This window comes from Anas acuta, chromosome 1, assembly GCF_963932015.1.
Source record: "Anas acuta chromosome 1, bAnaAcu1.1, whole genome shotgun sequence".
Taxonomy (NCBI): Eukaryota; Metazoa; Chordata; class Aves; order Anseriformes; family Anatidae; genus Anas; species Anas acuta.
Window position 1 is genome coordinate 101,499,095 of NC_088979.1, and position 26,223 is coordinate 101,525,317.

The 26,223-nt window shown below is 36.4% G+C and overlaps 1 long non-coding RNA gene across 2 annotated transcripts in view; it reads right to left on the reverse strand.

Moving 5' to 3' along the window:
- Positions 1 to 26,011, reverse strand: part of LOC137850205 (uncharacterized) — an 80,268-nt gene extending 54,257 nt beyond the window's left edge. For both annotated transcript variants that reach the window (XR_011092357.1, XR_011092356.1), the window contains exons 1-2: positions 25,875 to 26,011; positions 8,648 to 8,761 (exon numbers count right to left, since the gene is read on the reverse strand). This is a non-coding gene — a long non-coding RNA (uncharacterized lncRNA). The remainder of the gene's footprint in view (positions 1 to 8,647; positions 8,762 to 25,874) is intronic.
- Between the last annotated feature and the right edge of the window lie 212 nt (positions 26,012 to 26,223).

The window sequence follows — 26,223 nt, forward strand, 5'->3', positions numbered from 1 at the left end:
TTTAAAAGACATTTAGATGTAGAGCTTAGGGATATGGTTTAGTGGAGGACTTGTTCGTGTTAGGTCAGAGGTTGGACTCGATGATCTTGGAGGTCTCTTCCAACCTAGAAATTCTGTGATTCTGTGAATATTAGGTGAATGCACAATCATTTTAAGAATTTTAGTATATGAGGTGAAAAAGTTGTTACTGAATCCTACTCTAAATTTTAAAGACAAATTTTTCTGATTTGCTTTTCTCATGAAACTACTTTTTTTTTTTTTTTTTGCTATAATTATTTCACTCACATATGCAAATTTGGAAAGAATATATATGAAAAAAAATCAGGTGCAGAACATCATGTTTTGCCAGTTTTGCCAACCATTTGCCAACTGCTAAGACAATTTGATCTCCCTACACTTTGAACATTTTTCCAAATGAGAAACGCTTTTGAGGGATATGACATAATCATATAGCCAGGATAAAGAATGTCCAAAGAGTCAGTTTTCCTTTAACACATTATATATAGGGGACTACTACAAGTTCTTCCTCATATCTCCTCCACTGCCATCAGAAGAACCAGCATCCAGTATTTTAAGACTAGGTTTTTCCCCACATTTGTGGACATGAATTATTTTCATTAAAATATAAATTTGAATAATATTTATCCCACTAACATGAAATAATTTCGTTAAATTGTAGTGTTGTGAAACTTTGTCTTAAGAAAACATCAGTATTTTTCTAAGAATTTTGACACTAATCCCATGCCAGTGAGGCTCAAGTATTGAAAGAAAGTGGAATAGGCGGGGGAATAAAAAAGAACAGAGTAAATCCTGGAATATTTTGTTATTTTTTAACAGTAGTAAACTTGTGCTAATTCATTATGCAATAAGCTGTTATTTTTGGAGAAGAATAAATTATTATATGAAACTCATTGATTTTCTTCCAATTAAATTATAACAATATAAAGTTACTATTACACATTGTATTCTATCTGCTTGCACTTACAGCATTTCACTTTGGCCTTTTGTTGTACACCTGCTATCTTGGCTGTAAGTCCATAAGGCAAAAATAAAAAAGGATTTTAAAAACTTTTATTTTCCTGTCTGAAAATGAAGAAGAAGAAGAAGAAGAAGAAGAAGAAGAAGAAGAAGAAGAAGAAGAAGAAGAACAAGAAGAAGAACAAGAAGAAGAACAAGAAGAACAAGAAGAAGAACAAGAAGAATCAGTGCACAAGCTCATAATGTTGTTCACTCCAAAGAAATACAAGACTGTAAAAGAAAATAACCTTATTGAGTTTTTAATACCTCTCTCCTTATGAATGTCTTTGATCAGACACATCTGGTGCCTTTTAAAGTATCAAAGCTGTTTTAAAAAACTAAACAAATCACCAGTCCTTTTAAAATGTTGATTCATAAATCAGTGGAATTAAAATAGATACTCATCAATTTCACTGAAACTTTTAAAAGGAAACCAGACACTACCAGGTCTTTCTAGGGCAATACTTAATAATGAAGCATTTGCCCACCAGACAAGTACTGAAAAGCAAGCCAATGATTTTCTAGCTTATCTCAAAAATATATATACACTGAGTGTATATTTATATTTTAAAAATAGTTTGGCCCAAAAAGCCAAGCTAAATTTCAGAAGTGAAATGTTCACTTTCCAGATTATTTTCTACCTATATTACCACACATACTGTATTGTTCAGACAAAGCAATGGGAAAGACCAATATCATGGATATACGCACACACTAAAAAAGGTGAGAATATACTCTCTTGGATCTTGGAGTGTTAAGCCATTGTAAATTTTAATGAAACTTAATTTTCTCAACGTCCTTAATTAGATAATTTAATACACCATACCAAATGTGTATTCAACTCAAATGAGTAGCCACAAGTTCATGAGTAGCCACAAGTTGTGGCTGAGAAAGTTTATTGAGAAAGACACGGGAGAAAATGGACCATGAAGATTATATAACTGAGATTAGGAAGAGGAGAAAGGAAAATAAAATAACTATGGTTAAGCATGGTAAAATAAAACTTTGATTTAAAACCATTTTTGCCAAATTTACAAAGTCAAAAATCACAGTTATGCTTACCGAATTTGTGGCAGATATATCTTGTGGCAGATATGTCTTACAAAGTCACGTATAAGAGCTTGTTAGCCACATGTATGTAAATAAAATTGGGAGAAATAAGAGCACTTTAGGGTCACTTTCTTTTCAAAAGTACTCATCATCTTGATCTAATAAAATTGAGACCAAATAGGCCTGTATATGATATCAGCAATTTTTAAATTTTGTAAAGTAATCATAAATCCAGTATCACTTTGACATGAGTAGCTTGACTGTGACTGTGTTTTGTAGACATAGAAATGTTAAAATACAGATTATGAAATAATTCTACTTTTTTTTTTTTTTTTTTCCCTCAGATAAATTCAACCTGTGGAAAAAAAATAATAACCCTAGATCATATTGATACTTTAAATATTATGTTAATCTTACAGGGTCTACATAGGTAATATAATGACTTTGTGGTGTCTGGCAAATCAATTCTGCATGGACAAAATTTCTGTCAAAATAAGACTTTTTCTGAGAGAAATATTCAATGGCTGATAGTATCAGAAGCAAATACCAGGAGAAATACTAGAGAATTACCTACACTTAAAATGTTTTGTTTATCCTGTGCCAGGACCCATTCTATGACACAAATTCATTTTCATACCAGTTTGTTGATCAAAGATTTACACTTGAGTATGTTTATGGTCCCTGAGCAACTGAAAGGAGAGAGTTTGTACTGATATTTTGCTACAGTATAGGTACAACAGTATGTCATTCTGCAGTGGGCATGTACATAACAGTATTTTTATACGGATCGAAATCAAGAGAAGCCAAGGAAAGGCAGGAAAGGCTGGGCTGCCCTGGGAAGTGTGTATGTGGCTTAAATGGCTAAGAAATATGCACCTGAAAATTGGAATGCAGAGGACACATACGTGTGACAGCACAACATGATCTGGCTGGTCCCTTAGCCTGCGTTTCAAGAAATTTATGTGTACCCCAGTAGATATACATCTATTTTGTTCCCAAGTCTGAGGTACACTCAATAAACAGTATTAAAAGTAAATCACCTTGTTTGCCAAATTCAAGTCAGAGGATAGTGAAAACAAAATATGCAGTTATTATTTAATATCAGTATCACCGACATTCAAACAATAGAAAATATTATTGAAATGTTGACTTCTTAGTAAGTGTTAAAATCTAACTATTAAATTTATTTTCAAAAAATCTGCTTTAGCAGTTCCCATTTGGTTTTGGTCTATGTCATTTTCCTTTTTGCTTTGTACTTCCTGGCTATATCTTATTTTCTAACAGATATTGCAGCCTTCCCATTTGCAGAGCTGATACTCCTGTTCATAATGACTGAAGGGATATATAGTTTGAGATGAACTCTTCATAGAAGAGAAGACAGACAGAAGGTTACTGGACTAAAATTTTCGTGAAGCAGCATGGCTTCCCTCCTGAATCAGAATTTCAAGGATTTGGGATTTTCTTTCTCTCCCCTTCCTTCCTTCCTTCCTTCCTTCCTTCCTTCCTTCCTTCCTTCCTTCCTTCCTTCCTTCCTTCCTTCCTTCCTTCCTTCCTTCCTTCCTTCCTTCCTTCCTTCCTTCCTTCCTTCCTTCCTTCCTTCCTTCCCTCCTTCCATTTAAAAATCTGAGAAAATCAGAAACTTCTGAAAATATCCAATTCAATAAAAAACCTAATAGCAATGCCAGAAGTTTTGATGTGATTAATGTTGAAAATGCTCAGCAGCCATCAAGTCAAATAGTTCAATTGTAAAACTTCCTTTTTTAATAATTTTGGTCACAAGTTTTTCAAAGTCTGTCATCTAGCCAAGCATCCAAAATGTTACCATGTGTATTTAATGAATAACCACAAGATGGTAACACGACGTCATCAGAAAGATAACTGAAATTAACATTTATTGAACAAACCAAAGATATAATTGATTTGTGTGAAACAATCTGGTCAATAAATCTTTTTTTTTTTTTTTTTAAACAACAACAACAAAAAAGAGATAAACTTCTCAGCTTGTACTTCATAAGACAATTCAGACTGTTTATGCACAAGCTATATGTAAGACTAGAGAAAATGAGGAAGAATGATTAAGGAAATTAAACCTTAACTTTGCTATGCTGGCTGACCTATGCCAATCACTGAACCTGGGCATCCTGTTCTGATGAGCTATGCATTCAAAAGAGTAATACATGCAGCCGCTTTGGATGAGTGTATTTCATCAAGTAAATACTGCAGGTGGTATAATCAGCAGAATTAATTCAATTAGGCTGTGTAAGAGACCGCCAAAACTGTGCTTGATGGTTCACTTCTTTGCTAGCATTTCCAGCAAGTATGTAGATAGTACTAAGTGGCTTAGTGGCTGCTGCTCCTGCATGGGGAGCCATAAGAATATGCTGAGCTTTGTAAATGTGTCCATTTTATACAGTCCATGAAATTCACACTAATTGATCTGCAAGAAGAAGTAGCTACGCATTCCATTACCGTATCTTCCAAGTGCCTTTTAGGAACCAGGAAAATCAATATGTTTCTGTAAATAAAATGGGAACCATATCTGTGTAGCTATAAATTTGATAAAAAGCTGGCAAATTTAAAATAATAACACTTTAATAAAATACGCCTTCTTATATCAGTAATTATTTCCCTATGGTCTTATTTAGTTTGTAATAAAATAATATAGCTATGAAAACAAATATTTTGTCATTTACTTTTACTATTTATTTATTTATTTGCTTCTACCTTTTAGTGTTTTCTAAATGTGTTGTAGTGTTGTTACTTTAATTATATTGTAATGGTGTTGAGAAAAGCCACCCTCTGCTCACAGACCTATGAAGAGAGATGAGCAGGTGCCAGTAGTCACCCATTGGCTGCTGCTGCAAGGCAAGGTGGCTGGGTGACTGTCCCAAGCTGTCACAGCTCCAAGCTGTGGAGCTGCCTGAGATCAGGTTTGTTTGCCAAGTCCAGTGCTCAGCAAAAGAGCTGTCGCATTGCTGTGCTAAATGTATCATCCATGGCCCATGTTTTCTGTGGAAGAAGCTTAGCACTTGTAAACTGAAGACTTGCACCTTTTTTTCCAAGCCCAAGTATAGTCACATTTTAATGAAATACCTTTTAAAGTAATGAAGACTCTATTTCTAAGATCCCCAGTGGTGTTCTGGCAGTCGCTACGGTGTGTGTTGGTTGGGCCTACCAGCCCCTGAAGCAGTGCCTTAGTTATGGTGACCATTTCATTACCTCTGGCTGCCTCAGATCTGGTGGCCATATAGATTCAATGCTGCTTCTGCCACTTCTTTCCTGACTTTGGAAGACATGTCAGCTAATCTGTAGTGTGTCCATCAGAGAGATTAATGTCTTGTAATCGTAAAGCAACCTGCTATAACACAACTGTTCCTTCGCAACCTTTGTTACCCATCAGGAAGTACTGTTGTCATTCAGGAATGAAAACTCATGTCAGGCACTTTTATTTTAGTTTCTCTATTTTAGTTTTCTATTTTTTACACTCTGCATGTCCCCGGTGACTACTGTAGTTTTACATTCAATTTGCATCCATTTCTAGCTGAAGAAAAAAATATCTCTGCACTTTCAGCGTGTGATAAGTCTGCCAGGTGCCTTTTGACCATGGCACTGATCAGTTTATGGGAAGTTTCAGCTAAGGCTGGCCTCTCATAGATAACATTACACAGTTTTCATATAAATGGATGAAGACTAAAACCACCTCCATTGGGTGAGTGCCATTTTGGTTTTGCTTACACCCACTGATATACAAGCCACCATGCTGCAGTGTCGACCATGTTTTTAAGACATTGACTACGCACTGTCCATTGAACTCTTTTTACAGCCTGTTTAATTCTGTGTTTTCTGTTATAATATCTCAGCAGTGTTAAAATCTCAAGCTCTTTATTAAGACTTGCAACCCAGGAACACTGAAAAATTTAACACATCAATGCTTTTAAGGTACCGTGGGTAGCTACATCACAGACAAATAATTTGCTGGTATCATTTCTCTCTTGGAATTTAATTTCCAATACACATAATATAAATGTGTTTATTTAGTTGTGGGCCTGACAGTTTTAGAACTGGTATCTCAGCATCGTTTATATTTCAAAACTGCCAGTTGCTATGTCTTCACTACTTTTCCCAAAGAGGAAAGCAAGTTATTTATGTATTCATCATGCTCAACCTATACCATAAAATTGTTTAATTTTCCAATAAAATAGCTTGGATAATGAAGCCAAATGCAGTCATTTGAAATAATGCTTTCCAAAAGGTATAAAAAACATACTTTTTAATCTTGTGCTCTTGTTTTATAAGGTAACCAAGCAGAGTGCTGGCAATAATTTAGGTATTATAAATGGCATCAACTAAATCCCTAGTAATTTTACCACTCAAAGTATTTTAGAAATTTAGGATAAAACAGGTTATAAAGTTACTCAGTTGTGGAGGTTACAGAGCAAAATCTCACCATTAAGAAGTGTTCTCTTGTATATATGTATATATATTATTTTATTTTATTTTATTTTTGTAGTAGTAGTAGTCTTTCTTAGAAGAGAATAGAAAGGAGCAGGAGAAGATTCATAAAAGCATAAATTATGAATCTGTAGTAGGACTCCAGTTCCTCTGGTATTTGCTCTTTTGAAAACTCACCTATATCCTGAAAAACATGAACTGCCATTCCGAAAGTGCACTTTCTTAACAGAAAGAAGGGGAAGGCAGATATGTTTGAACCTGGCAATGTTTGGTTTCCCTGATATTGCTACAAATTTGATGTCCTTCTAGGCCATTTGCATTATTGCTTATATTGCAGAGAAACTGCAGTACAATGTTTGTTTTAACTTATCACCCTGCTTTGTTTTATCTTATCAATAAAGTACCTACAAGATTTATCTTCCTTATCTTATCTTTATAGTATTATATTTTGAACACCATGGACAGACTTTATATTTATGCTCAGCATAAATTAGTGAGTTTTGCTTGTTTTTATTAAAATATCCCAACCGTGACCTGCAGAAAAGAAACATTCTACATTGCTCCTGTGAAGAATCCTGCTGTTGTTGTCAGCGCATCCTATGTTGTGTTTGTAAACACTTGCAAAGTAATGTAATATAAAGCTTGTTTTAGCATCTTTTTTCATATGGTGAACACAGGCTTGACATATGCCTTGTAAATGGATTTTTACAGTCATGTTTTTTTTTTGTTCCTGTTTCATTTTGTTTTGTTTTGGTTTGTTTTTGTCTTTGCTGCCATGAGAGCTTACTTTATTTGTAGTAGTAATGGGTACTGCTTACTGTGGTCTAACAAAGCCTCATTAAGTTTTGATCAGGTGGGCTCAGAACTTAAACAGCCCAGAAAAGAGGTCAGAATTCAGAAATCAGGGCCACTGCCAAGGGGTGGTGATATGGTTATGGGGCTCTATCTCACAGGTAGATAACACAGACATGATAATCCAGATGCCCGTTGAAATAGAGCACTAATCATTCCCATCAGAAGCAGTCTATCTTGCTTTTCTTGCCAAGTTATAATGGCTTTCTAAGTCATTATTTCTGAATCTTCTGACATTTTTTTTTTTTTTTTTTGTAGGGGACATACCAGGTCAAAGAAGAACTCTGCAGTAAGGGTATCTGCAACTGTAGCAGTCATTTAGACTTTGTAATCAATTACAGCAAATAGCCATTTCTAGGGAGAACTTCAACCTACCCTAAAGTGGATTTTACAATATGTGAATCGTGTTCTAAAAGATACAATTTATCTCCAATAACTACAAAGGAGTCCATACAAATGGTTCAGGGATACATCATATGTATCTGAAGCAAAATGACTATTAGTACTCTTTATATCTTCTCAAATTTCTGTGAAGGACTCACCAAGAGGGACTGTTAAGTCTAATGTTTGTAATGAGTTCTTTTGTGGTTTTACTTCTCTCAAGTCTTGCTTGTTTCAATTATTTTTTTATTTTATTTTATTTTTTTTTTATAGAATGGAGAATACATAGGTTTTGTATTATAGATAACTTCCCTACCTTTTTTTGGATGAAAACAGTTATACATGAGTGCCAGAATCAGATGCCAACATAAATAAAATTATTTTATGCCTACTTTCCATTTTGATGCCACCTGTGATTTGAAGGTGCGGCCTTAAGTTCCGTTTAAATTATCTTCAGTTGTGCTTCACACTTCACAGAATTTTGTTCTACTCTGTCTTGTATCCCTGCCACTCCTGGTGTTCAATGACCAACTGGTACCTAAGAGATCTGCAGCAAATTTTTTGTTCTTTTCTTTCTTTTGCCTATCTGTACTATCACCAGTCTAGTCCTAAGGCTTCACAGAGGACGTCACCCCTGATCATAGAATGCATTCAGTGTAAATGAACTTGCTGGGGAGCTGTGAATGTGCTGAGACCCTTCCCTAGCAAGTGGGCTGAAGGATTTTCTGCTCAGGGGAAAGGGGAAAATGAACATAAAAAAGGTTTCTACACAGGTAAAAGCAGCATAAGAAGGACTACAGGTTGTTTTGTTTTGTTTTGTTTTGTTTTCCTTCTGAGACAGTGGCAGAAGAGTAATATGCTTGCTATTTAGATTATGAGCAGTCCAACTACTTACTCTGTTGAAAACATGACAAGGAGTGAGGAAGAATGCTCTAGAATATGGGATGAGACAGATGGTCTGTTAAAAAGAAAGCAGCAGCAGCAAAACTCTCCAAGAGGCAACTGGGGTCTGAAAAAAAAAAATAATAATTAATAATTAATAATCAATAACAATAACAATAACAATAACAATAATAATAATAATAAATGAAAGAAACAGAGAAGGCTAAATTGCTGTTGCTGTTCCAATATTATGCATGCACAATTGGGTAGGCATTCAAAATAGAGGGCCAGAGTCTTCCATAAATTTATTTAGGTAGAGATGCCAGCAGTGAATTTAGCAATCAATCAACAGTCAACACAAGCCAATCTAAATGTAATACTTCTATTGGGTTTTCTGTGGAAGGCACAGGTAAGATGAGGTTGAGGGTTCTCTCTCTCTCTTTTCTCTAATTTAACTCTTGTATAATCCTCAATGTGATGCATCTATGAATAAGGTAGATGTGATGCTTAGCAATAGATACCTGTTGAAGCTTTTGTATTGTGCAAGCAACTAGATTGCCATCCAAGTACTGTATTTCTCTTTGGTCTGAGTCTAAATGCTGAGATGGGGAACAAATGTATCCAATCTCACAAAGACAGTAGTTCCTGCAATTCATTTTGAACTTCACCATTTAAAAAGACATTACTGTTTCAAATTGTAATACTTTGTCATACATATCACTCCTCAAACAAAAACAAAAACAAACAACTTTGTCATACATATCACTCCTCAAACAAAAACAAAAACAAACAAACAAACAAAAATGACCAGCACTATATGTAGAAGAATTCCTTACTTTAATTTAGAAAAATGGTGAGGAAGAGTTGGAAAAATTGTGGAGATGTAGAGAAACTCATGCTACTGAGTTTTGTTGACCACCAAATCAATTCACAGTGAATTTGTACTTCCAGCTTACTAATGAGGCAAAGCACCATAATCTCACCCCCTTAAATGTGTTATAGAGAACTGCTCCTCAGAAAGAATCTTGTTGTTCTGGGGACTTTAATATTTACACATATCTCTGGCATCAGTATGCTTGCTAAAGAAACTGAATTTTCTTGGACAATTGTCACTTCACTCTCTTTAATACCAATAATGGGGTCAGGTCATTCTGTGCCTGTTCTTTGTTCTTTACATTCTGCTACACCAAGCATTGGAGAAGCCAGAAGCAATAACACTTTTTGAAATTATTAGGCAGCATTTTCTCTGGAAATACTGGCTTAGATTTACAGAGACAGCACAGAGAACCAGCAAAAGTAGCCACAGAGTGAGCACAGGCATTCTGTGGAGAAAAAAAAAAAAAAAAAGAAAGAAAAAAAAAAGTTAGAAGACTGATACAAAATACTGTTTTGTTTGTTTGCTTGTTTTTTCATTGTTTCTTTTGTTGTTGTTTTTGTTTCTTGCTTTCTCTATTCTTAAGAATGACAAGGAAATGAAGTACAAGAAGAGGAAAAGGGAACCAGGTACTCTCGCACCTGTCCAGGGATGTTCCTCAGATACAAGCCAGGGCTGAAGTTTCTGTCCATTCTGTTGTGAACAGCTCACACCACTGTGCTGAGTCTCCAAGACACTTCTCAGGTGAGTGAAAGTCAAATCAGAATTGGCTATAGGAGACAAGGTCCTATGTATGTGGGCTGGTACTTGACCAGGACTAGGACCAGAAGACATAACCCATGGCTTCATTCTCACTTGTCTTCCCCTACAAAACTTGTTCCAGAACATGTTTTATCTTGCCATGTAAACATTGCTGTCTTCATATCTCCTTAGATTAAATTTTGATTTAGAATAATTTTACTGGAATCAAAATTAGAATAATTTTACTGCTACCTGCAACTTTAACCTGATTTCTCTTACAAGTTTTTAACCCTTCCAATTTCATTAATATAAGACTTAGTGTGTGTGAGGGTTCCAAAGTAGTAGAGCAGAATGAAAAACTTCATACAGAAAGTAACTATCTGAAAGCTCTGATCCATGTTTCTGGCCAAGAAGGAACAGTAAAGGAGCTCATTGTTTCCCTGATCCTGCAAGTTTCCCACCATTAGTGCAATCCAGCACCAGTTCACTGCACAAGGCTGATCTGTTTTTAACTGATTGCCAGCAGCCTCAAGGGGCTGGCAGCTATAGCAGCTGGAGTCCAGCCAGGAGTAAAGTGGCCCTGGACATCATTCCCTGTGCTGATAGCACAGAAAGGAGTGAGGCTACTGCAGCAACTTCTTGAAGGTTCCTGAAGTGGAATGGAATGCCAGTAGGTACCAGTGACACTAGTTTGGGGTCAGCCTTGACCCTCCAAAAATGATACAAAACCATGTCCTCATGCTTTGGTAGATCTGAAATTTCTGTGTTTTGTGGAAGTGTAGATGGCCAACGTACATGCTAAGAAGTGAAAAATAGCTGCAAGATATCTTAAAGCAGTTTCTTTTAGATTTCTACTCCAAGATCTCTACAGATCTTAACACCTCAGACAATCTGTAGGGACAATAGAGATGGCAGGACCTTGTAAGTGTGCGCTCAGTGATGACAATCAGTAAGAGTACACAGCTAGCTGTGGCACTTTGCAAAGTGCAGCACAGCCTGGTACAGATTTCCCTCCAGCTTCCAGTTATCTAAACCATTAAATTGGCATGGCAAAGGACAGCATACTGAAGGCTTGCTGGCTCTCTGAGGGGCAGCAAGCATAGATGTAACACAGACCACTGTTATTCCAAGTACATTTATTACAGATGTAGCAAATAATGTAGGATCCACTGGTGTACCTTCTGTATATATACTTAACCACAGATTTATCTTTTATTATTCCAGAGATTAAAGACAGTATAAGGGCACTTGTACCGCTTCCTTACAAATTTAAGAGATTACTTTGAGGGACAAAATGTTTCTGTTTTGAATACCACACTTGGAGGTTCTTTTCTAATACTATGCATACACACAGTCAATTATTTTTACTATGAGCTACCAGTTATTAGCAGAAGTGGCATTTTCAAATTAAAAGATGTTACTAAGTAGACATAGGTCAGTAAGACAATTAACAGCAGTCTTACACAAAACAAAATGTAAGTAAGCAATCTGTCTGTGTAAGTAAATTCTTAACAAATCTCATTAGAAAACACATTAGTTGAAGGGGATGAAAAATTTTCAAGGTATTTGTCATAATTTCACCTTTTTGTAATAAATCCTCTTATTCTAGAATAAATGGAAAGACCCCAAAATATCACAGAATCACAGAATTTCTAGGTTGGAAGAGACCTCAAGATCATCGAGTTCAACCTCTGACCTAACACTAACCAATCCTCCACTAACCCACATCACTAAGCTCTACGTCTAAACATCTTTTAAAGACCTCCAGGGATGGTGACTCCACCACTTCCCTGGGCAGCCCGTTCCGATGCCTAACAACCCTTTTGGTAAAGAAGTTCTTCCCAACATCCAACCTAAAACTCCTCTGGCGCAACTTTAGCCCATTCCCCCTTGTCCTGTCACTAGGCATGTGGGAGAACAGACCAACCCCCACCTCGCTACAGCCTCCTTTAAGGTATCTGTAGGGTGCGATAAGGTTGCCCTTGAGCCTCCTGAACAAGCCCAGCTCCCTCAGCCACTCCTCGTAAGACTTGTTCTCCAGACCCCTCACCAGCTTGGTCGCCCTTCTCTGGACTCACTCAAGCACCTCAATGTCCTTCTTGTAGTGAGGGGCCCAAAACTGAACACAGTACTCGAGGTGCGGCCTCACCAAAGCCGAGTACAGGGGGTCAATCACTTCCCTAGCCTTGCTGGCCACACTGCTTCTTATGCAAGCCAGGATGCCGTTGGCCTTCTTGGCCACCTGAGCACACTGCTGGCTCATATTCAGCCGACTATCAACCATCACTCTCAGGTCCTTCTCTGCCAGGCAGCTTTCCAACCACTCATCTCCCAGCCTGTAGCTCTGCTTGGGGTTATTGCGCCCCAGGTGCAGGACCCGGCACTTGGCCTTGTTGAACTTCATGCAGTTGACCTCAGCCCATTGGTGCAGCCTATCCAGATCCTCCTGCAGAGCCTTCCTCGAGCAGATCGACACACGCACCTAACTTGGTGTCATCTGCGAACTTACTGAGGGTGCACTCTATGCCCTCATCCAGGTCATCGATGAAGATATTAAAGAGGACCAGCCCCAGTACCGAGCCCTGGGGAATGCCACTAGTGACTGGCCTTGAACTGGATTTGCCTCCATTCACCACGACTCTTTGGGCCTGGCTATCCAGCCAGTTTCTAACCCAACAAAGCGTACGCCAGTCCAAGCCACGAGCAGCCAGTTTCTTGAGGAGAATGCTGTGGGAAATGGTGTTAAAAGCCTTGCTGAAGTCAAGGTAGACACATCCTTGACTTATATACCACAAGCCAACATCTAATTCATTAATCTGAGATGCAGAAGTTTTAAGCAGTGTACGAGTAATGTCTCTGGACCAGGTTAATAACCCTAAACTTATTGCTTCCATAGCCAGTACAAGTGGATAATTCATTCTTGAGTTATTTTTTCTTCACATCATCAGGAAAAATATCTCTCAGGTTTTAGTCTTTTTGTTGATGTTAAGAACTCCTTTTTTTTTTCTTTCAAACTTTTACATTAAAAATTCTGCTATAGCCATGGCAAAAATGCAAATGATGATGTGGTTTTACAAATGCTTCTTTTGTTGCTCTAGCTATTTTAATTTTTAGTAGAAATACAATAGGCAACAGTACAGAACTGTTACATGATATCAACAGTGTTCTAATGTATTAATTTAGATACCTTTTAACTATCCTTACACCTCTAGGTAAACTCCCTTGGAATTAATTTTTGCTTGTGATTACTGTAGACAAAGGGATTTGCTTACACCTAAATTTATTTTGTGATAGTTATTTTAATTAATTAATTTTAAAAATCACATTTTATCAATAAGTAGTTTGAATAGGATATTTTCATCCTTATCAGTTAGATTATTTTATATAAATGTTCTCCAAAATAACATACTTAATAGAAAAAAATATGTATTACTTTTGTTGATATGCAGGATTTGATTAATACTGCAGACGTTTTTAAAACTTACTCAAAAGAATGTAATAGATTTTATACCTTTTTTAGATTTGAAAGTTTAAAGGTGTGTTTTATTAGCCACAAGTAATATTGATTTATGCTGATTCAAGAGTTGGCCCTTTACAGATGTTTTCTACACAGAAAACATATTCCAATAGGTTCAAAAGTATTGTAAACACATTCATAATTGGTAAAAATGTCACAATAAAAATATGTTACTTCTGTCCCTCATATATGCACATACACAACTAAGCAACTATAAAAATCAGTCGCTGATGCTTTCCAATTACATAAACACATTTGGTTGTAAAATCTAAGATTTTGTCCACTTAGATGAAATCCTGAAACACTTCTAGGAGCCTAACATTTCTAAATACCTTTGTTGTCAGAGGAAACCTGTGTTTTCAAGTCACCCTCCACATCAGCCTCTGAGTACTTCAAAGGCTTCTGTCTACCTTTTGAAGTACACTATCCATATCCAACACTAAAGCTTTTCTAAGTGGAGACTGGCAGCTGCAAAAATAGACTGTAAATCTGGTTTCAGCCAGACAGTAAGTAGATTTAAAGACACATTTTAAGAAGTCCTGATAGCCTGTCTTGATTGCTGTGCCAAGAATTTCTACCTTGACATTTTCACTCAGTAACTCCATTCCCTAGTGGCCCATGAGAAACCTCTCTGCTCCTCATCACCTTCCCCTTAATGCTTCTTAAGAAAAAACAGTGCTGGATATGAAGTCCCTGATGTATACCACTTCCAAAGGCTGAAGCAAAAGGTCAATGCTTTATCTGTTGATAGAAATACAAGTATTCTTTCCGCGTATTACCATATCAATAGAAACAAAATGAACACACTGTGATTTATTCTTTAATTCTGTTAAATCAAATGTCTGCTGTGGGCTGAATTCTTCCATTCTTACTCAAAATGACCAGAAACTTGTTCTGTTATTCTTGTGCTGCACACTTGAGTCTTTAGTCCACAGCACCTTGAAGGTACAAAACATGAAAAACTGCTGAACCTAGCTAACTCATCTCCTTCTGTATCATTAGATATCAAAATGCTTTACAAAGACAGCAGTCACAGCTAAACTATTAAACTGATGTAAAAAAATAATATTAAACCATACAGCAACTTCTTGAAGGTTATCTCTGAGCTCATCAAGCATACCAGTGTGAGAGCGAGGAACAGAGGTCAGATACCCAAATCAGCTATCATATCAATGAATTCACAATATTTTTTCGTCCATGATGACTGGTATTTGCAAAGAACAAAATTATTTGCCACAGCTAGAAGTTTCTCATTTGAATGTTTTAATTCCTATCCTTCTGAACCCAAACCTAGTGCAGTGATTGTCAGCCTTTACTTTTTGGAGTCTTTGTTAAGATAAACTATTTTGAGAGACACTTTTTCCTGTGTAGAAGGTGATGGGATTTTGCAAAGCACCTAAGGATGATCACCAACAAGAAAAACAAATAATGACTTTTGTCTTGCTTACCAACTTTCAAAGGAAAAAAGAATTTCTGAAACTGTCTTATTGGGAATTGGGTCTAATGTCATATTTAACGGTCTGTTATGGTTCTCTATTTGATCATGATGTTAGACAAAGCTAGATTCAGCATATTCCTAAAATGTATAATTATTCTTTGCTAGATCACCTTAATAGGCCTTCAAAGAAATTATGTCAGATACCTTTGTAAAATATAGGTCCCACTTATGTTGAATTTGTCAAAATTTAAAAGAGATAAGTGTCAGTGCTGGCAGAAGACTTGTCTTCTTCCCGTAAGAGTATTTATTTTAGTTATTTTTTTTCTTTTAAGTAGACAGAGAAAAGAAAGTGAGCATGAGAAGAGCTGTTAAGACATACTGGATAAACCTGTAGTACTTTGAAAACACACTTGGTTGTTAATGGGATGTTGGTGTTGTTGTTTTTTCTAAAGTCTAAATAAGACATTACTATTTTTGATACCCCTGACAATGGCTTTCAGCCCATGATCCTCATTCTTGCCTGGTCAGTGTTTCAAAGGAACAGTTCCAGGTCTTTCTTCTTCCCTCACTGATTCTCTTTTGATGAACAAGGATTCAGTAGTGCTCTACAGCAGTGTGGGATTTATCACAAATGAAATCACTTGCGAATATTACATTTCCAGGAACTTTGTTTTACATTTTGAGATTTATTGTGAGGTTTTAAAGTAAATATGGAGAAAACAGGTCAGACTCTTTTCTTATCTTTTACCATTATAACATGGATATAGTGTCTAGAAAACAATCTGTTATTATTTAGACAGTACAGAATGACTTACCAATATTAATATTTGAATATTTTTTTATTACTAGTGTCATGATACCCAAGAAGTGTTACTGAAAATTAATTATTGATGAAGAAACTAATTACAATGAGATTCATGTGAGGAACAGTAACATGTGGCTTCATTTTTTACGATTTCCATTCTGATAAAGCTACAGTGTCTAATAAAATTAATAAGTCAAAAAAATAATAATCATTAAAGCATTGTAATGTGTCCTGAGAAGCGGAACTGCTATACTATAACTGTTTTGTCTAGGGCTGGTTTATAGTGTATTTATCATACTAAAATGTAACTGTACAATCATGTGTAGGTGATATTGCTTTTCCCTTTAAAAAAGATTATAAATTGATAATATTTGTCCAATACTGTGTTTTCAATAGCTTGTTTGTGGGTTAGCAAGGAAAAAGCAGTAAACACACAGAATTGTGAAGACTGGAAAGTAGTGTCTGAATCCTCAGCTCACTGGCTCAGGCTGTGTGGCTGCTAAGACATGAGGCCTCCCCCAGGAAGGGACTGATCCTTTTCAAATTCTATTAGCCCTTTTCCTTTGCTGCTGCTACCCAGGGCTTACTCCATCTCCTCAGTGCACTACTAGAGAGAAATGTTTCGTTTCCATCCTTCTTTAGATTCATTGTCCTTTTCCTTTACTCTCTAATACACATATGGTGAACAGTCCCTACAGCCCATGAGAAACCTCTCTGCTCCTCATCACCTTGTTTGGCCAGATAAAGTAAAATGAGTTTTTTAGGGTACTAGATGCAGGAAATATGTTGTCAGCCAGGCCTTCCTTTCTTCAGGACTGGAGATTTCTAAGCCCATGTCTTTAAAAGTGTGTGTATATAGTTATATGTTTGTATGTATGTATATATGTGTGTACAGTCTCCTGTGTAACTCAGAAGATGCCTTCTGCCTCAGCTGAGCTCAGCAGGAAGAGAAGTGGGAGTTGGGAAATTGGAAGAAGAAGACAATGAAAAATAATCTTGACCATGTTGGGGGAACTAACTCTAATTAGGATAGCTCATTTTAACAAACCCATTTGAGCTGTGTTCAGCATAGCTTGAGTGTCCTTGTCCTGCAGAATGCAGGAATTCATAACTAGTTGGGATCTGAGCCCATACGCACCCATAGCTTTGTCTTGGTGGTTTACTAGGGAATGATAAAGGTATGATGCCACAGCTCTATGTCTATGCAAACAAACCAGAACATATCCTTCCTCTTTGATGAGTTTCAGTCATAGCTTCAAATAGGACAAATTTAAGCATATTTTGGAGTCAAGCTCTTTTTCTAGCAAACATTTTTATGCAGGCTTTTATTAAAATGATGCATTAAAGTTAAGGAAGAAGTAGACTGCAGTGTTAAGTAACAAACTTAAAATCATTTCCTGAGTTAAGGACAGGAGATTAAGAATGAAATACACCCTTGGACAGAAAGTACATGTATATAACTTAAGCAGCAATTGACTACAGAGACAGGGAGGGTAGGTAGTCTGAAAATTTCCAACATCTAAGATGTCTGTTACTTGTACAGCCTGTAATTAGGAGTCTCTCTGTGGAGGAGGATTCAAGATCCATGATCTGTATATTCTCAGAACGTCTTGCAGAAACTTGTCAGATTTTAAATACCTTTTTCTAGGCGATGTGTTGCAGTAGGGTCTGCAGGCCTGCTATATTGTTTTGCTTACTCAGCATCTAGAGGTGTCAACTTCAAAAATGATGTTTAAGCCTGGGTGCTTAGCAATTAGACGCTGATCCATTAAGATACTCTATTTAAGAGTTCTCAGCACCCACTCCTTTTTGCCTCCCCAGTGGAGTATCGAGGAAAGTAACAGGGATATCTGTAAGCAGTATGCATTTCACCTCAATAGTGTATCAGATCAAATGACCCCAATTCTCAGCTTCATGGAGTAAATCAAATTTTATATTTGTAGGACTCCTTTACATTGTAATCGATTTTAAGATTTCACTCTCTTCTTTCTTAATGTCTTCACTTACTTCAATACTTTTTTCTGCATTTTATATTTAAGAGTTTATTATTGTTGTTGTTATTACTGTTTGGAAATTTTCCAATGCTAATGGGTTGTGGTTGCACTGCATAGAAAAATGTGAACTTTGTTTCATTTCCACAAGAAATGTATCATAATTCATAAACTTTCCATGTCATAATTCATGAACTTTATCTGTCCTATAAATAGGGGTGATTTTCTTATATGCATTTCACAGACTGAAGAACAGAAGTAGACATTTTTATGCAATAGGCACTACAGTTTGATGAAAAACATGGAGGAATATTTCTGAATTAAGAACTCAAATCTGGTGACAATTATTTTTTCAGGAAATGTGGTTCCATTTTTCAAACTGTTCATGGTAGGGAACCTCTGAAAAGTTAAAGCATTAATTTCACCGTTTTCTAAAGGAGTATTCAGGGTTATTAGATTCAAAATGCCTTTTCATGATGAAATTTCCTAAGCTTTTGTTTCAGAAATAGGAAAAATATTCAACACAAACCTAGTATTTTTTTCATTAGTATTTCAAGTTAGGCTTTTTTTTAAGACAACCAAAAAATTAATTTTTGCCCAACTCCATTATGCAGAAATAGTTATAGGCATTATCACTGTAGGTACTTTCATTATATCCCATTGCTAATATGTGCCAGAAATTTTTCATTTGAATGAATCTTAATCAAGCATGATTGGTGAGTATGAATGGCAAGATGTACTATACACTGAACCATTAAGAAGGTATACGGAGACAGTGAACAAGGACTTGACAAACAGCTGCTCAAGGTCGACAGGTATGGTTTACTGGAAATACAGTATTTTTATAATTTATTTTACTACAGTGCAGTCCTACACAAAACAAACAAACAAAAAGCCTGTAGAGCTGGTATAGCTAGGAGGAATAAGCAGCTGTTGGGGCTGTGCTACTTAAGAACAGCACTGCTACTAAAAGATGTCACGAAGCTAAGACCTATAATGCTGATAACCCAAAAGCTGTTTATCATCAGGAAGGTCTTGAAATCCTTTCCTCTATGAAAAACAGGTTGGACATGGTAAAACTGGAGTAAAATCAAAACATTTACTAGGCAAATAAATCTCATATACTATAGGGCTAAAGTGCAAAGATTTTACGTTAATACCTGTATTTCAGTTACTACCTAGAGGGAATATATTGAATGTTGCTAAGGATTGTCTGTGACTATTACCATTGTAACAGTAGATAACATTGTAACTTTGAGGCACAGATGTTTTCACCTCCACTTTTTGCATTCCTTTTTCTTTAAGAGAAAAAAGTATCTGTAACACAGGTATTATTTAGTTAACAAAACAGTTACCAATCTGTCAAGCCCTCTGTGGGTCACAGACAGGCAAATAGTAAAGCACTTTAATCTCATTTGCATTTGGTGTCATCAAAATGGCCCCAGGGTGAATAGACTGCACTATAACCTATCCTAAAAGTTAAAAAAGTAGGGCAAGCCCTGCAAAAATAACCATATTAGAACTGAATTGAGGAAATACTTTTATTTAAAGAAAATCAGTTTGACATTCTGAGCTTTTACTTTGCATTTCTTTCATGCTTTCAACTTTTTGCTTATAGCCAAGAGGGTTGAATATATATATATATATATATATATATATATGTATATATATATATATATATGTATATGTATGTATATATACAATCAGCTGATATTTTATGCAATTTTTTGACTCTTGGACCAAGGCTTTAAGAAAAATGCTATGGATGGTGAGGCTCATAACAAAATTAAGAATGACTTTTTTAATTGAGGCTTATCCTTATAGAAATGATTTTTTTTTATTATTATTATTTTTGAAGGCTATAAAAATAGTATACATTTATATATGTGTGTGTGTATGTGTGCATACATATATGAATGATTAACTCTCACCTCTGTCCATTGGAGATTGTGAACATGCATGTCTTCTTGAAGTACCCCAGATTCATACCCTTAAAACCATATTTAGAACTTTTATCTCCGTGAGGAAAAGTTTTATTCAATCAGAATCATGATTTTTCAGAATTTTATTTTGTCAAATAACTCAATACTGTGTGCATCTAAGCAAGGTTTCTTGCAAGTTTTCCTAGTTTGCTTTAGAAGTCTGATATATAAATTAAGTAGAAATTGTTCTATTGTATCAGTTTCTAGGTTTTGTAATCTTTTAATAACCTCTTCAACTGTTATCTGTTCTGTTCCTAATCCTCATCTTACTGTCTTGGTAATCTGATTCCTAAAGAAGGCAAATCGCTACCATCCTTCACTTTTTAAAGTCAATGCAGTAATGATTTTTTTTCCTTCATCATTTCCTCTTAACTGGATTTTTTATCCAAGTTTCTTCTGTGAGCCTTTAAAAAATTACTACAGAAGACATACCTCAAGCTGTCACTTGTCTTACCACAATGCACTACAAGGTCTCAGGTGTGGAGGACAGGCTCAGCTGTGACCCATAGAGTTGCCACAAGAAGTACTGGTTTAGCAGTATGCACTGATTCTTCTGAGTCAGTTCCAGTTCCTCTATCTGGAGGACACAGCTGAAAATATATCTTTTGACATGATGTCAACACAAGATACTAATTACCCTGTTTATTAATGATACCATTGCAGTTTTCTTCAGAATAGATTTGTTCAGACTTTGTCTCATGGCTGTATTTCCAGTTCCCTTTTCCCTTATACAGTTTGTTTCCCTAAATATTCTTCTAATTCTATCTTAACCATCTTCTAATTCTATCTTAACCACTCACACTGCTGTGCTGCTCTCTGGCCTGACACATCTGTTAACCTCTACCCCTTAGCTGGCTTTTTCAGGGTTATGTTAAATGACCCTCACCGATCTTTACAGGTGATCTTTACTTCCTTGTGGTGCAGCATTATTTTCCCTGTCTTAAATATGCCCTCACAGAGGCACAAACAACATCACTTACTGGCTGGACTCTGGCTAGCAGTGGGGCCCTTATCTAACATGAGGCAGCTTCTAGATTCTTCCCATAGAAGCCACCCCTATGTCCACCTGCTACCAAAATCTAGCCACATATACCCACTGCAGTCTCAGGCTTTGTTCTCTTTATTTTCCTCTGAAATTACTGGTCAGCGTGGTAGATGCTCTTATTTGTGTCATGTTTGGAGCAAAAAGCTTCTCTCAGCTATGAACTAGTTTGTGCCTTATTCTGTTTGGATGCTGAGGAAACAACTCACAAGAAAATCTTCTACAGCATAAAAGGCTACCACTATCACGTGTTTGCTGTCCTCAAAAGAGAACTTCCAACATCATTAAATATTCCACATCAGATCCAAACAAAGTGAGCTCTTGGCATCAACTTATTCCCAATTAGTTGATATGCAGAATTAAATGACATTAAAAGGAGATAGCAACTAGTATGATGGTCAAGCTAGCCCACATCCATAATCCAACACCTAGCAGTTTATACACCAGCAGTGAGTTTCACTGGTATGACACTAGAAGGTAAGTGTTGATCAGAGGCAGGGGAGGATGTTGCTGCTGCTGTGTAAACTCATAAAAGGATAAGATTAGATAGCAGCATGATCTTTCCTTATTGAATATCTCAGGGGAACCAAGGGGAGGGGCATGGGATTTTAAGGAAGAAGAAATTATCTCTGCCAAGGTTTGAAAACAGCTGGAGAATCAATGATGCAAGGGAGAGAATGCCAGAATTGAGTTCACTCATGTAACCTTAATTCACTCACACTCACTCTCCATATGTTCTATCACAGACTTAAATTAGTCAGAACTTTTTTCATAGGGATTTATTCCTTTAAATTGTGCAGGATGGATCTGCTCTGAGTAAAGAAGAGATATGAAATTATCTCTACAATATGCTAGCCCTCCTTGCTCCATCGTATGTAACAAACAAAGAAGTCTTTCAGGAAGAGTAAGGATTATATCAGTCATAAGCATTTCTGTGTGATAGGTACATTACTCAAACCAGCATTTTTACAAGTGTTCATTCACCAGTTGTGCCTTTCCCATTTTCCAGTTGGTTGGCTTTTAATCTGGATATTAGCTTTCCAAAAGTGCTGAGCGCTGTTGCAGCTGGAGATGGTGGTATACGTACTTTAAATATTGATGTACAATGAAATTAGTGAGAAACTTATGTTAAAAGTTAATGTTATAATGCCCTGCTGGCAGCAGCATGTAGCCATATTCCTAACCCTGGACCAATTAACTTTCAGAGAAGCCCTACCACATGATGCTGTATGGACACATACACAAAGGGCTTAATAATACTAAGTTCTTTAAAAAGTCAGATGGTGTCTCATAGTGGTACTAAAATTAATAGATAATCAATTTCCTCCTCAGCCTCAATTCTCTTATCTGAAAAAATGAAACTAATAGCAGCCCCTTACCTCACATGAGTAAAATTAAAGTTTACTAATGGCACTGAAACAATCTAATACTCAACAGATTAAAAAAAAAAAAAAAAAAAAAAAAAAAGGCATTCAGAACTGAAGATTAAATTAGTGATGAAATGGATCATTTTATTTTTAGTGTTCCTGTCTGACTAGCATTTAGAAGTGCGTATTGACCAGAAAGAAGATTGATGCAGGGAACCTATAGAAAACAAGACACGCAATGAATTAAAGAAGACAATAGTGGTTGCAGACAGGAAGCCATAAGAGTGGGTGTTGAAGTGCCTATTCCTGTTTCCTACTTTTTGAGAATTTTTGTCCTTTTAAGGCTTTTTCAAGTTCATATCCACTTCTGGGGAAGAGAACCATGGAACAGATTCTGGACTACTCCTCTCTGTTGGTGCCATCTCCTTGCACCTCATGTTGTCTTCTGAATGCAGGGTGCTTCTCACCTTTCTTGCTAAAGTTGCACCTCTCTGGTCTTCCTCTGGAGTTTTGAAATTTGAATTTGTGTGTGTGTGGGGGGGGGGTGTTGTTTTTTTGTTTGTTTGTTTTTCTCATACCAGAGATATATGACAAAATAGAAAGCAGCCCTTTCCTCATGAACAATTTTTTTATTTTTTTCCTTTCTAAGGAGGTATTCTTTTCCCAGGGATTTCTTTCTTGGTAAGCCTTCTCTGGCAAAGGAAATTCTGGACAGGAGGTAGCTATTTTATAACTGGCAGCTTAAATAACTTTTCCACCAATTCTACGATGCCTTCTGCTAGGTGTATTTTCCACAAGTAAGTTTCTTCTTGTAGGAGAGTTGGTACATTTTTACAGTACTGCTTGATTTTTATTTTATTTTATTTTTGGCTTTTAACCTCTGCCCTCATCAGCATTAAGAAGTAACTGCTTGCCAATAAAAAACACACAATTGCGACAGCTGTTTTCCTACTCAAAGGTGGACTAAAAATGGGTTTCTCAGACAGTACTAAAATGACAAATGATAGCCTGTTACAAAAACTACTGCATTCTGCAACAGCAGTGTTCCCTTTTTTGAGTAACTTGCCCCCAGAGCTGGTGCAATTATGAAGTCAATGTAAGATCTGCATGTAACATAGCTCTCATAAATATACCAGTAGTTCTCTGTATAATCTATTTAGCTTTTCAATAGACAGCCTCATTGGCCTGTATCTGGCCACTGTTGCATCCTATTGATGTTGCTGAATGCAACAGAGAACAGACTGAGTAGAGATGGATGTTGAGGAGCACTAAGTGTAGCTAGACTCCCCCTCCCTCTTCACCGTACTTGTGTCATTTCTACTTTTTCTTGCCCTCATCAGCATTTCCAGGAGACAGTGCTTTGTCCAGGCAAAAAGAAGCACTCAGTGATTACAACTGTGACAGCTGGAAATATATATATTATGTGCTCTGAACCTCTGAAACTCTACCTTTCCTTTATCCATAGCCTATACTGGCTTTTAGTCCCTTACCCTGTTCTAATACACAAGCATTCACAAACATACACTTCCTTGCATCAAATCCTTCTTCTGTCCTGCAGAATGAACAACTCACATGCATATTCTACTTACTGGTTTTGTTCAAGATTATTGGCTTCCCACCCATGTACAGCAGGCTCTCACCCCCAGGTCATAAACCTATGCTGCTCATAGTGCCAGCTTCTGTGCAACTTGGGGTGATATTTGTTGCTCTTCTCACCTTTCCCAGGAAGCTTGGGCTGTTTTACTGCTGCAAGTTCCAACTGGGTTGCTACTCAGCTGTTTGCTGGCAATGCTTGGCAGCAAGAAATGACACTGTTACTCTTCATTACAGAGCCAATTATTTCTGCTATAAGATCAATAAAATATGGGGCTATCGATTAAGAAGCCGGGCAATGGAGACAGGACAGAACATCAGTAATATATTCCACATGCACTTGGCTCAGACATTATTCTTAAATGTATATCTTTTTTTTCTGAGTGATTTCTCTGCTTTACCATAGTAGGTATCGACTCAGATTTTATCCATTCCCAAGTGCAGTTGTTGCAAAACTGTAAAATAAGTAAAGAAAAACTCTAATGCAATTACACATTGATTTAATCCTGCTGCTCACATGAAAATGCTAAATTCTGAAAAGCAGCTTTCAGCTGCAATCTATGGGATTTATCTCCAAATGTGCAGAAGATACAATTAGGTGAGTACTGTTTGTCTTGTCTATCATGCCATTTAACTCCCAGTAAGCCCTTTTTCTTCAAGCAGAACTCTTTTTATAGCTGTCACACCACTATATAATGGAACTGATCATTTTCTAGCCTGACTTAATTTATATAGGATTTGTTGGTAATCAGACTTAGCAGTACATGCATAAGCTCCGGATTGCTTGGCATGGTCATCTTAACCTTCACTGCTTCCTCACTTTTTCAGCTAGAAAGGGCTGGAAATAAAGGAACATTTCACACAGCTCTGCAGCCAGCTATCCAGCTGAGTTAGTCCTGATGGGATCCTAAGAGAGAAAACCTCATTTCCTAGAAGATTGATATGGGAAATACAAAGGTGGAAACAGAGAGGTGCTTTCCTCATGTGCTTCACAAAATTGTATTTCCAGGAACACCTTAACTTGATTCACTGAAATAGAGTGATTAAACATTTTCTATGTTGTAAGCCCTGTAATATCAATAACCCTAGCAGCTGACGGAATGCACTAGTTCACAATATAATTTTAGATAGTGTAGCATTTTACACTTGGAAAAAAAAGAAAAAAAAAAAAGAAAAAAAAAAAAGAAAAAAAAAAAGAAAAAAAAAAAAAGAGAGAGAGAGAGACAAAACAAAAACAGCAAACAAAAAAAAAAAAAGAATGAAGACTAAGAAGCACAATCAAAATTAAATCACATACACTATTTTAAAATATAGCACAATAGCACAAAAAATTATCTATTTTTCTTGTTTCACAGTTCTCTGAGAACTATGGCTATAAAAACAATTGAACACATCTTTATGTTTTGCTCAATATGTGAAATTGCCAGTACTTAAGGTTTTGTTACACCCATAAAACTTCTAGTCTAGTATACTGATTGTGACTGTTTCTAGGAAAGAAATCTTTACAACTCAGAAGGTAAACAAAAACTTCACCCTCCTGTCATTCTTATCTTTCATAAATCAGGTGACTGAATCAGTAAATACAAAATGAACAAGAACTTCTTACAAATATTGTTAGATTTGCACATGCAAAATCATACACTAAGCATCTTGCTGAGAATTCAAAACCAAGAAGTTGGCAACTGAAATAAATCTGGGCTCCTTCATTGTAGCGGTGTTATCCTGGATTACATTTAACAGTTCTCTGAGGCTCCAAATTCTTGTACGCAGATGTCTGGCATTTCAGATACCATGATTCACTTTCACATCAATGGTAGGCATCACCCTAGGTGGCAATGGACTTTCCACGATACACTCATCATAGCCAGAGTTCATAAACAGCTTACTTACCTTGATATCTTGCACATATTTCCAACTATCTGACCCTGGAGCTGATGTATACAAGAAGTCTTCCATTTTAAATGAAGGAAGATCTGCTAGAAAAATTGCTGTTTTGGAGAACCCGCAAGACACTTACTTCATTTAGTGCTGAAGAAATCTGTTGAAAAAAGCTTATGACACAGATGGAAGAGGCCACATATGCATGTGCTTAAATTACAAGGTTTTGGACTAGGACTATATAAAAATATGTTTGTGTTATAGAAGCCAGATTATTTCCAATTCTTCTGGATTCCTTAAGAGATTATACACAAATAAATTATTTTTATTTGTTAATTTATACTAGAGGTTCACTGCTCTC